This window comes from Numida meleagris, chromosome 11, assembly GCF_002078875.1.
Source record: "Numida meleagris isolate 19003 breed g44 Domestic line chromosome 11, NumMel1.0, whole genome shotgun sequence".
In the NCBI taxonomy this organism is placed as follows: domain Eukaryota; kingdom Metazoa; phylum Chordata; class Aves; order Galliformes; family Numididae; genus Numida; species Numida meleagris.
Window position 1 is genome coordinate 9,958,112 of NC_034419.1, and position 12,330 is coordinate 9,970,441.

Consider the following 12,330-nt stretch of genomic DNA (forward strand, 5'->3'; position numbering starts at 1 on the left):
AGCTGACAGAGCTGCTCGTGTCCCTCTGGACACCAGCAGGGTCAGGATGACAACCTCCAGAGATATCTGCGCTCCTGGCACAGTGGCCTGGCACAGCACATGGGCTCCATTCTGTTCTCCATGGCCCATGAGAACTGTTAACTCCCAGTTTGGCTGGGGTGGACAAACTGGGCTGAGCAGAGGATCTTTGGTGATGGAGCACCAAGACACGACAGAAAAACTGTGAAATTTTGGAAAATGCGTGGGATCAGAAGGCATTTTTTTGTGTGGTATAAGTAAAGGGAGTCAGGCAGCTTTTCTTGCTGTGCCTTGCCTGAAGATTTGCTGGGGACATTAAAGGAAGCAGTGAGGAGGGGAAGATATTGCTGGGCCTGGGAAGAGCCTTGGGCTGGGACTTTGGTGGCTTGGTGAGGTGCGTGTCCTTGAGCGGGGGACCTGGCCAACCAGGGGACAGCAGGCAGCCCACCAGGATGGCCGAGTGGTGAAGGCGTTGGACTTAAGATCCAATGGGCGCATGCCCGCGTGGGTTCGAACCCCACTTCTGGTAGGAGTCTCCTTTTTCCATCAGGCCACGGACCGCATCCTGGCTTTTAGAGCATCTCTTTGGAGCAGGGATGGGAGCAGTCAGCCAAGACACTGTGAGGCCAAGAGCATTGGACACCCCAGTGTGAGCACTCTGGTGTGACGAAGCGACTTCATCATCCAGGCTGGATGTGGAGAGAGATGTGATCCAGTCCCTCTAGCACACAGTTACGACTCTTATCCTTTGTGCAGGGAGTGCTGGGATCATCGTGGGTTTGAATCCCACATGCCACCAAAATAGAGACTTGTTTTTCCCAAGACAGAAGTAGAAAAACCTGACTATCCTGAGGAAGATAAAAAAAAAGATGTTGAGCTTTAAGCAGCTCAGGCAAGTCACAAGTGGGAACGCGTGTGAAGAAGCGGGTTTGGGGTTTGGGTTTCATGCTGGCTTCTCTTGCCAGCTCTGCTCTGTGACCCCATGCCTGAGGCTTGGCTCACTCCAAGCACAATTTGGCACTTTCTGGAGGGATCTAGCAGTGTCAGCAGTCCCTGGAGCAGGTCTAGAGGGCTCACAGCATGGCACAAAAATGTTCCTGGTTAAGTTGGAGAAATGCAGCAGAAACTGAGAGCTGCTCCAGTGCTAGCATGCCTTGGGTTGGCACTCACAAACACTCATGAGATTTTTTAATTCCCTTCCTCTGGTGCATGGATGGGCAGCACGCATTTCCCTCTGCAAAGATTTAGCCCACTGGACCTGTGGAGATGCTGTCAGACTTTCATTTGGCTGCTTTGCTCCAACCCTGAGGCCAAACGGAAATGTCCTACTGCTGGGACGTGATTTGAAGTGATGGTGTTAATTTGGTTAATTAGGATTCCTGGGTAGCGTGCGTGTCTTGCAAATCAGCTTACCATTGTAGTATCTCCGCAAAGAGTTATTTGCTGGTGCATGAGGTTATGTATGAATTTACGATTATGATGTAGGACCATTAATTTCATGTTTGTGGCAGATGATGCAGCTCAATTAGAAGTTGTATGTTAAGATCCTTGGCTCTCTCTGATACATAGGAATCAGCTGGTGGCCTGCAGGAAAGATTACAAGGCCTGTAACTGTGGCCATATAACAAATGGGGCAGGACCCAGAGGAGAGGACATGGGAGGAATTACTGCTCCTCTCCCACTTGATTAGTTCTGGGAGTGAAATGTTGTGCATATCTGCCAGTTGCGGCTAACCTCAGTCATTAAGTGATGCAAAGAATGACAAATACATCTCTGAGAGCACACTAGGGGGTCCAAGCAGCACTGCAGGTCTTTTGCCTCTGATGACTTGGAGTCAGACTCCTGTTTAGTCCATGTGTCAAAGGCATTTACTGCCCTCCGCTGAGTTCAAAGCCCAGATCACCTTATTTGAGCTTCTCTGTTGATCCATATTCTCACAAATCTTGTGGTTTTTCCACCCCAAGGATATGGGCTCTGCTCTGCTCTTGATCCATAGAGGATATCTATTCACTTTGCAAAACTATTGGGCAGACGGAGTGTTGTCTGCAAGCACCCAGAGCTGAATTAATAGCTTTTCAATGGCACAGCTCTGCACAAAGGGTTGGCTGAACATCTGGGGCCAAGTGTTGATTCAGCTCATCAAATGGCAGAGCCGTGTAAGAAGCCCGAGCTGGAGATCCGGGGCTGGAGCAGCAAGGAGGCCAATGATCAGGGCATGTTAGGGCTGTGGTGGACAGCTAGATAAGGAACATGGCTCATTGGGCATGGTGGTGGTGGGTTGATGGTTGGACTAGATGACCTTAGTGGTCTTCTCCAACCTTAATGATTCTATGAGTCTATGATAAGCTGCCTTCCAGCAGGCCGGAGCTTCTCTCCTCATAAAGTCCTATAACCTCCAAGTGTTTGACAGAGTTAAAAAGAGCAGCTTGTCCGATAGCCAGTGCATCATATTTGTTAAGATGGTTACTGCTGGTTAAATACCAATAGTTTTTTAAAATATATTTATTATAGATTAACCATGCAGTATGCGCATCTGTTACATCATGGTTAAAAGTAAACCTCGGTAAAAGGTTTTTAATAATGAATTTGTATTGAAGTAGTGTATAATAAGTATCTTTAGCAATCTCACTCTCTATTTCACAAGACAGTTTTATGTTCAATAAATACGTAGAGATTATTAAAAACATATTTATCAAAGATTAACAGTGTTGAAATAGATACAAATCTAAGCTGCTAAGCTCAATAAGTGTGCCTATAATAATCAATTCCCATATTAAAACACAATAATAGCCCTGTTTAAATGAAATGGGTTTTTGGGATCCTTGTAAGAGCCATCTTTTGCTGTGTGCTCCTGCTTGCAGATCTCAGATTAGATCATGGAACATTTGTACTTAAAATAAATCAAAGCAAAAGCAAACCAGTCTGGGCAGTTTCAGGAATGAGGAACCAGAGCTTCAAAGGATGTAGGTCAATGCCAGACCACAGGCATCACAGCAGCCGGTCTGGCTTGCCCCAGCTCTACATCCCAGAGAAATCCCCATACCCAGTCCAAACTGCGGCTCATGACACTTCCTCCAGCCCCACCACTTCCAGGATCGGGAGTCAGGAGCAGCAGCTCTCAAGGTCTCTAACATCACAGATGCACCCACTCTGTTTTGGATACAGAAACAGACTGCCTGCCCTGTATCCCGTTATTATCTAGTGCTTGGAGGCAGAGTGGTAAAATGAGCTCGCTATTTAGGAGGTAAACAAAATGTTATTGTTTTACTGTTGTAATGCTTCTGCTATAATTGCTGGCTGGTGGATATCTAGAGCTTCAGCCTGTACTGCGCTGCAGCTGCTGGGAGCAACGCCCCAGGTGCTCATTTTTTTTGAGTGTTGTGGGCACCTCTTGGAGCATTCAGTGGTCAGTGTGGGTTGTTACCCCCATACCTATGATGTCTTGGTGGGGAAATTTGCCTCCTGTGATGGCAAAATCTCAGAAAACAGCCTGAGGGACAGACATCCCCCCACTGCTACTCAGCAGTTCTCAAATATTTGGTGCTTTACTGACTCCCACTTGTCTGTTGACTCCCTCCTTTTTCTGAATGTCTTTGAACAATAGACTCAAGCATTGACTTACATCTATGGGGTCAGCTTCTTTTCCCAAGTAACAGTGATAGAACAAGAGGTAATGGCCTCAAGTTGCACCAGGGGAGTTTCAAGTTGGATATCAGGAAAATTTTTTCTCAGAAAGAGTGGTGAGGCACTGGCACAGGCTGCCCAGGGAGTAGTGGAATCACCATCCCTGGAGGTGTTCAAGAACCATGGAGATGTGGCACTGAAGGATGTGGTCAGTGGGCATGGTGGGGCAGGTTCAGGTCGGGCTTGGTGATCCTGGAGGTCTTTTCCAACCTTAATGATTCTATGGTTCTGCATTTTAGATGCTATCAGCTCTATATCATAAGATGTATGCACGGGCTGCCAAGGAAGCCTTTCTAAGACAGGACAGGGTCAGGGCATGATGAAGGTTGCTGAACAGCCTTGAGGAGGTGGAAAGATATGTTGAAGAGATGGTGGCTGAGAAGAAGTGGGGAATTTCTGGTCTGAATTAGCCTCCCATCCTGGTGTGTTGAGTATATATATCTCCTAGTATACGAATCCAATGAATCCTATCTCTGCTTTTATCTCCATTAGGTGTTGCAAATCTATGGCTTTGAGAGACGTCTTTGTCTCAGGACCTGGTCCATACAACAGTGAAGACCTTTCTGTGCTTAGCTGGGTGAGGATAATTCTTCAGTGGTTTGCAGTGCTGGCTCTGCTGGGTGCTGTGGAGACCCGTTGCTGTATTTTACGTAGAACTTTCTATTTATGTGATATCTATCTCCAAGATTCCCTGACTTCACTTTTCATCCCACCTGGGGAAGCATGACCTGAAGAGCTTAGAGGCTTTGCGTGTCTCTAATGCAATCACACACTCCTCTGTGAACATCCCAGAAGTTATATTTGTTTACACCCTGGGTGAGCTTGTCTTCCATACATGTTTCTCAGCCCACCCAGCCCGAGGAGGATGCTTAGCTGGCAGAGGGGAGTTTTCCATCTTAGCAGAGGGCTGCAATTACAGAGGTGACCAGAGAGAAAAGACAAACGGGCACGCGCCACTGCCTTTAATAGAAGGCAATGATTCTTCTGGGCTCTGGAGTAATATGGGAGATCTGGTTTTAATAAATTAACAGCCTACAAGTAACAATCTCAAGCAATTAAACTCTGGAATGAAGGCGAGCACCATGAAATGTATTCTGGAGCTGACAGAGAGCGGAAAAGACAATCCCCAAGCAGTGAAGAAGGCAAAAATAAAATGAAAATGCCCCAGAGAGAGTGGGCGAGGTCTGCTCCCATCTTGTTTCTGTTGTGCATGTATGTGGACATGTCATCTTGCTCTCCATCACCTCTCCTTCCTCTGCTGGACTCCGGGGACATGATTTGGAGCCTCACTGGGGTCATCCAAGTCTCCAGGTCTCCATCATCTTCATACTTGCAATTGCAGGCAAGGGAGTGCTCATGGTTAGGAGGGGATGGCTGCTGGAAGAGATGGAAAGTGTCTGGGAGCTTGAGAATGGCTGAAAGCTGAGGAGGGGAACAAATACAAAATAAAACAGCTAAGCCTCCCTGTCTTACATTAATAGGCTGTATGGAATCCGCTTTGCCATAGAATTCAATTTATTTCCATTTAAAGGCTGTTCTTCTCAATCAATGCAGCTAATAAATAGCTGCTGATGGCCATGACCCCCAGGCTGAGGGAAGAATTTATCTTCTGAGCCAATTAAAGGAATTGAACAATTCCTTTTAATAACGCTATGGGATTTTATGAAAAAAAAAAATGGAGAGAGAAAGAAATCCATCTCCCGAGCCTTGCAGAACAGTCAGGTATGTTCCAGGAGGGTTTCATGCTTTAACTTGCCTTGTGAAGCTTGTAGGGGAACTATAGCATTCCTTGTGAATGCAAAGGAATGCTTTTCTTTTTTTGATATCTTCAGAAAAGATAAAACAACAAAAAAAGTAAAGGCCAATTATGTTCCTTTCTTTCCAGGGCTGTAAGGAGTTTGGAGTGAATAGCAAACTTCTACAATGTGGTGGCTGATATGAATGTGTCAGGTCAGCCATGATGACTCTTGCATGGAAAATGAGGATTTATCTGCATGTCCCATGGGCATGAGGGCAGTGGGACCCATGGCATCAGACCCTTTGGCCTCTGGTACTTCCTCACTCTCAGGGGTAAGGTGGAACTAGGCTCTCCGTGGCTTCTTTTCTGTGATTCACATGATTTTATTTTAGTGGTAAAAATCCAAACTGACCTCCTTTCTTGTGGAGGGGTGGGAAGCATCCTATGGGCTTTGTGGGTTCCTAAATCTGGAACTGGAGCTAGGGCTTGTTTGAGAGAGTACTTGTACCTTGGAAGACAGACAGGTGCAAATGAGGTGGTGAGGAAAGCTGAACAGATACCTAGTCAGTTTTTACAAAGCTGCATAACCCCAAATGGCAGTGGGTCTTCTCCACTCCATCACTCTCCTGTCAGTGAAATCTCATGACTCCTGTTGGCATTAGATGAGAGCATCTGTCAAACACACAAGACTCCTTCAAACACTGCTGTGCCGTAGGGAAGTCTCTTATCTCCATTTTACAGATGGCAAGCAGAGGCACAGAGAGGTTAATTGACTTGCCCAAAGTCAACACAGGAGGTCTAGAAGTGACACCAGATCCCTCAAATCCCTGTCTTCTGGCTCAATCATAAGACCATCCATCTATTCTCTTTCCTCTCAGGATTCCTAAGCACATGTGATAGTTCAGGCACTTGTATGGGCAAACTGCAGGTAGAGACTGAGCATTCCTGGTGATGGTTTCTCAGCTCTATTTCCCAAGCGCACATCAATTTCAGCCTTGAAAGGCAAGAGTTTTTTGTTGATTTTTGTTTGTTTGTTTTTAATTATTTTATTTATTTATTTTTGAAGTAAGACAAATGTTCTTGAGCATGAGGAAGAGCATTCACTCTGGGGGAGGCATTTCAGAGTTGCTGATGCCAAAGGAGGTTTAGGTATAGAAAGGACATTTTTGTCTGAGTTAGAATGAACCTCTCCTATCAAACAGAGCAGCTTGAACCCACAGGTAGAAAACAAAGAGCAACCTCTATTTCTGAATGGTCACCTGGTAATAGAACTATAAAGGGTACTTGACATTTGCCCTTGATAGCAATTCCCCTATCTGTGTAAGCAAGTCTGTGTGTGAAAGGCCATTGAGAAATGTGGCAAGGTGTAAACATCTCCATCACAATGTCTCTTGTTTTGAACGTGTGAATGGAAGAAGCTGAGTCCTGGGTGAGCTGTTGATGAACGTGGGAACAAGCACTACTCTCCCTCTGAGACTGGAAAGGAAATCACAACTGTAAGTCTGCCTGTTTCAATTTGCAGGCTTTCTGCAACATCTCTGTTCCTTCTTCTTGCTCTCTCATTTTCATTTTTTATTAATTACCTGGTGACAATTTTCCCAGAGGAATCTGTTTCCCATTAATTATTAGGAGAACTACAGGGGGAAAGTTGAACTGCTGGAGAGCTCCCTTTGAGAACATGGGGTGGAAGAATTTTCTATTGCCTGCATGAGTATAGTTTTGACAGTCACCTTGCACAGGAGGCTAAGTGACCTGTCTGGGATGCAAAATAAGTTTTGTGTTGCAGTGGAGCAAGCTGAGTAAGGAAACTTTAAGTATCGGTTTGATGGCTCTGAAGTCTAACACACTGCTCGAATATAATTGATCAGTGTGCTTTGTACATGATACATTATCATGTACCATGCGTTGGAGAATTCATAGACAGAAAATAGTGTCAATGTAGGACCATACTGCACTTGCATCACCATTTTCTGTTGCTGGAAATGTAGATATGGCAAGAGAAGGAGTAATGCTGGCTGAAATCTCAGGTCCAGATGGTGACCGTCCCCAATACAGATGAATAATGAAGGTGGAGGAAGAGCATCTGCTCCTCCTCTCCTTCTGAAGCCATAGGTTTTATAATTGTATCTTTTACAGTCCTTATAGTGTACTAAGATTCACGGGAATTTCTTGAAAGAAATTCAGGTGTTAACACTGACTGACTCCTTGGTCTAGCATGTCTGTTTGAACACTGTTGGCATTCAATTTCTATTTGAAAGAAAGTAAGTTGATATTTTGATGATACTGATCTGTAGACCTGCTTCTGTGGATTACTGTAAGTTACTGAATACCATTACCTAGGATATCTGGTACTTAGGTACTTCTGTGTAATTAGAACGGCGTCCTCCATCCATGAACTTACCTTTGCAACAAGCCAGGAAGTGCCAGGATTCCCACCAGAAAATCCTGGCTAGGTTTGCTGGGAAAGGAATTGGGTGAACATAGCCCCAGAGCTGAAAGCAAGTTTCTGAGATTTAAGTTAAGGTCTTTAAGTTGCATTGAAGAGTGGTAGCTGCCTTCCCATGCCAAGCCCTGATCTCCAGACAGGGTGACTTTCTGCACAAGGCAGCACTGCTCCAACTGCATCCACAATTACCCCTCTGGAAGGGCTCTGTTCAGGTGTAGTGCTTTATTACACGTCAACTCCCATGCTGTTTTACAACACGGTTTCCATGGTTACCCACCACCCCCTGTAACCCACAGAGCCCATAAAGAGACAGGACTGCAATTCACAGTGGCAGGAGCTGTCATGTGCAGAGATGGGTTAGTACCAATGAAGACCCATGGTCAGGCCCTGGCTGTGAGATTTGCTGCCTTGGGAGATGCTCTTTGTGTTGGAAAGCATTGGGGTTGGAGGTGGGTGAAGGTGGGAGACCTTGTCATACCTCAGGTAATTGTCATGCTGCTCCCAACTGCCCTACTTCTTATCCTCATGTCAACAACAGAGACTTAACCTGCCAACTGTTGGAGTTCATTGCAAGGGTGGGACTGGGAGAAGTGACTCGGAACTGCTTGCTCCTAGTGAAAGCCAAAGGTTTCCAGGAATGAAGATGCAAACGTGGTGTCTCATTGGATTTGGCCCGAACAGCTTTTCCTTTCCAAGATAATAGGTTGGATGCATTTCTATTTCATGTTCTGGGGTGGCTTGTTTTAATGGTAAAAGTATGTTCTGACAGATTTTTAAGGAAGGACCATGGATTTGATTTGGATAACATGACCGCTATGGAAAATGAAATTTTATGGGCATAATTATTTAACAGAACCCTTCCTGGTGCTTAGCTGTCTGTCTAGTTGGATCAGACCATTCCCACAAATCAGTTACTGTCATTTGATATTTGCTTGCTGCTAACCTGCCAAATAGTTGTATGTGCAAGGATGCTATCCAAAATAGTTAAGAGAGCCAGTAAAAATAAGAGATTTGGAAGGTTTCAAGGTGAAGCAGATTAAAACCTTATTTCCCTGGGGAGAAAATCGATGTTGGTTGTAAAAACAATTTTAAAAAATCAAGCTTCCTCCACCCAAAATAAGTCATCCTAAACCATTAATGTTGTGCTTTCAGGGAACACCCTTTCCCTCCAACTATATCAGAAATTAACAATTTTGACAAGTTATTTTCCTACCAGTTCCAGGTAAGGTGGATGAAGGGCCCTTGAGGTGTCAGTAGATAACAAATTGGGAGATCAGTCTGAAATAGTATATTACTGCAAATAACATCATCTGCCTCCGTGGAGGCAAAAAATTCCATGGGAAGGGAACAGCTCTTCCCTACGTGGTTTGAATTCATCCTCAAAACAAACTATGTGCTTGGTCCCAGCTACCACCGCATGACCAGCTAATGAGACCTGGGAGGAAGCTAAAAGAAAAGTGACCAGACCACCCTTTCTGCCTTCTGATCGCTAAATGATCATATGTTAGGAAAAACTGATTTCTGTGGGAAGCCTCAAACGGCTAAACAAGGCTATGAGATGACAACGTGTGTTTCAGCGTGCAGGAAAAAAGCCTAAAAATATCTGAAGGGTGTAAACATGAAGGAGAGAGCTGCAGTATCAAAGGGACAGCACACGGTACAGGGTTCAGAGCTGGCAGCTTTCACTGCTGTTTGGAGCAGAGGATGGGGGATAACTGAGAAGCAGAGCTGCCTTATCATGACGGTATTTCACTTAAGATTGTTGCTTTGCGGCTTGAGTTGTCATGTCCTACTCCCTCCAGAGATGGGCATCCGCAGCTGTCCCACTGAAATAACTGCCTGCAAACAAAATATTTCCCCCCCTGCTTAGCTGTGGTGACCTCCAAAGCCATGCGATGAATGGGAGCCCACGGAGAGCAAGGGAGCTTTTCCCATGGGGCTGTACAACCCGCTCTCGCCTGCCAAGTGCCATTTGTCCTTGCAGTCGCTCCCTTCCTTCTCAAGCAATAAGATGCCATATAGATCATCATTACCTGACCCCACGAAATTGTTATATATTTCCTATCGCTCTCTCTAGATATATGGTTGGATTCTCAGCTGATGGGAAGCAACGCTGATTCATAGCAGCTGAAGACAGAGCCCCTTGTGTTTTGTCTTGTCTTCTCATCTCATTGAACTTCCCAAGGATCTAAATGAATGTAAGGGAAATATGACCTTGGCTCACTGAATTGTTTTGGGGGCTAATGTGCTGAGAGATTTATGGGCAAAGAGATTTCTTTTTTTTTTTTTTTCCTTTTCTTTAATAAAAAAGTGCTTTCATTCAGCAGCTTTGATGGAAAGCCTGCGAGGACCCATGATAAGTATGTAACCGGAACAGACTCATATTAGATATCACTGTTACAAATCTATTAGTCCCACACATTAGAGCATGTGCTGGACCTGATGAGCTACACTAGTGGGAACATGAGTCATTTTCTGAAATAGATGTAGCTTGCAAATCTTTTAGACTGTTATCCAATTCCTTTTCTTTCAGTTTAATTAGGATATAAAACATGGCCTTAAGAGCTCAGAGGAGTGGAAAAAACTCCATGTAAAGGATAGGGAGCCAGCTGTGAGTGTGTCCCAGCTGTTCCGCTGCTGATCCTGCTGGCTGCTGCCCACCAGGTGGTTTTGCTGTCCCCTTAAGGGCCAGGTCTCTTGAAACAATGCAAGCCAGTACGGAGCTGCTCTTGCTCATGTAAGGGTAATGTGCCCAAAGCAGGTTGGACTCACACTTACTCTGCATCCTTGCCCAGCCAAACCCTCGCTAGGAAATGCTGGGTTCCCCCTCCTGGCCTGCATTGCTTTGCTGGGGCGCCTGGCACCCACAGGGACTTGGCCAGCACCCAGCATCACTCCTGACGTGGGGAGGGGTCTGCAGGGTAGCGCAGCGACAGCAGAGAGCAGCAACGAGACAAATCAGTGGTGGTTCTTTTCCAGCCACATATGCAAAGCACCTATAATGAGCGGAGACGAGCCCCTGAGATCTGCGATGCTGCTGATGAATTAATATAAAATCAAACCGTACACTTTAAAGACAAGAGCATCCAGCCCTTCTCATAACCAATGCAGGACATGTTTCATTCAGAGCAGATCTGCTATCATTGGAGCTCTTTCTGTTCTTGTATTCATCTGTTCTGTACGTTTGAGGACTGGTGCAATTAGCATTTGGCTTTGCAGAATTCAGAACCTAATTCCTACGAATTTCCATGACTCCCTTTTTCTTGTTTGGATTCTTGTTTGTCCGTTTGGTAGTTTGTTTGGTAACATATTTCCCGTTTGAAATAAAAATAGCAGAGATGGGCATTTACTTTCTTCCTGGACAGATTCCTTTGGATAAGGATTTATTTCTTTTTTTAAAGAAGGACACCTGGTTTCCTCATAAACGAGTGTTGGCAGGTTGAGGGGGGAGCGGGGAGGGAGGGGAGAAATGCATCTGTTTAGAACAAATGCAACACCATAGGAAAGCTTGATAATATGATCCAAGATTGGCACGATTGCCTGATGCTTTAAACATATGGCATGCTCCTATATATATTATGCATGGAACTAGCTGCATGCACAGAGCAGCCGTTCTGCAATGTTTTACATACAGCCTGCCAAACCCTTAACTTCCCCGTTCTTATTCAAACACAGCTCTCAGCGAAGACAATGAGCTTTTATCTAAAGGGCTCACAGCGTTATGCGCACTCCATCCCTTCTCTCTCTAATTTCATTCATCTGGATCGGGATTTTGTCCTTATGCACTGAGCCCTGACCTTCCTGTTCCCGGGGGCTCACATAGGTGGAAACCTGCAGGGCTGTGGCAGTGGAGGAAGTGCTGCTGGGCAGGAAGATGAGCCTCATCTGCAACAAGTCAGTAGTTCTGATGTAATGCTCATATACATCCATGTGTTAGCTCTGGCTCTTGTTATTATGTACTCAGCAAAGGCTAGGATTGCTGAGAGAGTTTTCCAGAGTCACCAAGGCAGGATGGGCACTGGGATTTACTATGATATGTGCTAAGAGCCAAGGAGAAACTGCCCTATTCTGACATAGGCCTTTCTACCTAGCCTTTGTTTGGTTGAGCTTTCCTTATTGGGTAGGAAAGCTGCTCTTCTGGGCGGAACTTTTTACATCATCTGTGCAAGGAGGACATGTACATTCATGAACCATTCCTTACATTTTTTAGTGTGTCCAAGGAAGGGCAATGAAGCCGTGAAGGGTCTGGAGCACAAGTCTTAAGGGGAGCGGCTGAGTGAACTGGGATGGTTCAATCTGGAGAAGAGGAGGCTCAGGGGAGACCTTGCTGCTCTCTGCAACTGCCTGAAAGGAGGCTGTGGAGAGCTGAGGATTGGACTCTTTTCCCAGGTAACAGCAATAAGAGGAGAGGTAATGGATTTAAGTTGCCCTAGGGAAGGTTCAG

General features: G+C 45.4%; 1 long non-coding RNA gene and 1 other non-coding gene across 5 annotated transcripts in view; both read left to right on the forward strand.

Moving 5' to 3' along the window:
* Positions 465–547, forward strand: TRNAL-UAA. Its single transcript has one exon. It is a non-coding gene; the product is annotated as a tRNA-Leu (tRNA).
* LOC110404853 overlaps positions 3,007–12,330 on the forward strand; it is a 157,468-nt gene continuing 148,144 nt past the window's right edge. For all 4 annotated transcript variants that reach the window (XR_002442525.1, XR_002442524.1, XR_002442527.1 and 1 more), the window contains exons 1-7: positions 3,007–3,262; positions 4,195–4,279; positions 5,588–5,772; positions 6,856–6,936; positions 8,425–8,589; positions 9,964–10,084; positions 12,097–12,275. This is a non-coding gene — a long non-coding RNA (uncharacterized LOC110404853). The remainder of the gene's footprint in view (positions 3,263–4,194; positions 4,280–5,587; positions 5,773–6,855; positions 6,937–8,424; positions 8,590–9,963; positions 10,085–12,096; positions 12,276–12,330) is intronic.